We start from the raw sequence: 1,011 nt of genomic DNA on the forward strand, positions 1-1,011 counted from the left end.
CACACACCGCGGCCCCCCCTCCGGGCCCAGCCCGGCTAAGAGCAGCCCCCAGGGTGGGGGTGCTGTGGGTGCTCCCATGGGGACACAGCTGTGTCCCCCTGCTCCCAGCCTCGCTCCCTGCTCCCTTTTCCCCTCCTTGCCCTCTGCCCCACTGGTGACCCCCTGCTCTGCTTCCCTCAGGTCGGAGCCAGAGGGGACCCAGCCGGGACTGATCCCTGTCCCCCGTGGTGCTCACCCGGGCACGGGGCAGACGCGGTGCCAGGCCAGGCTGGAGGGTGCCCGGTAAGGCTGCCCGGGGTGGGGGTGCTGGTGGGACCCCCAGGGATTTTCCCCTCCTTGCCCTCTGCCCCACTGGTGACCCCCTGCTCTGCTTCCCTCAGGTCGGAGCCAGAGGGGACCCAGCCGGGACTGATCCCTGTCCCCCGTGGTGCTCACCCGGGCACGGGGCAGACGCGGTGCCAGGCCAGGCTGGAGGGTGCCCGGTAAGGCTGCCCGGGGTGGGGGTGCTGGTGGGACCCCCAGGGACCCCCTTCCTCCACGCTGCAGTGACCGGCGGAGATCAGAGCACCCAAAGGTGCCAGGGTGGGGGTGGCGAGTGAGCAGGGTGGCCTCGCCTTTGCCCCCGAGGGAGCAGAGGGGGTGCGGGGGGGAGCAGAGGGCACCAGAGCACCCAGCAGAGCAGAGCCGGGTCCCGTCCGCTCCCTGTGCCCCGGGGCTGACAGAGGGGACATCTCTCCCCAGGGTTAGCATGACCGAGGTGGAACCCGTGCTGGACTTCGCATCCTCGGGCAGGACGGGCCGGCGCAATGCACTGCCCGAACCCCGCGGGGTTCAGCCCCGCGCACCTGCCCCTCAAACTGGCCGAGATGTCCCTGAGCGCAGGTGGGTGACCAGGAGGAGGAGGAGGATGTGGGGTGGGCAGGGACGGCGATTCCCGTGTTCATCCCATGCTTTGGGCCCCTCAGGATGAGAAGGACATGGAGGGGCTGGAACGAGTCCAGGGAAGGGAAC

The 1,011-nt window shown here is 70.5% G+C and overlaps 1 long non-coding RNA gene across 1 annotated transcript in view; it reads left to right on the forward strand.

Annotated features, from left to right (window-relative positions):
• Positions 1 to 363: 363 nt before the first annotated feature.
• The window catches only part of LOC108449025, a 1,254-nt gene continuing 606 nt past the window's right edge, over positions 364 to 1,011 (forward strand). The window contains exons 1-2 of the long non-coding RNA XR_001865121.1: positions 364 to 482; positions 742 to 882. This is a non-coding gene — a long non-coding RNA (uncharacterized LOC108449025). The remainder of the gene's footprint in view (positions 483 to 741; positions 883 to 1,011) is intronic.

This window comes from Corvus brachyrhynchos, unplaced genomic scaffold, assembly GCF_000691975.1.
Source record: "Corvus brachyrhynchos isolate BGI_N302 unplaced genomic scaffold, ASM69197v1 scaffold580, whole genome shotgun sequence".
Lineage (NCBI taxonomy): Eukaryota > Metazoa > Chordata > Aves > Passeriformes > Corvidae > Corvus > Corvus brachyrhynchos.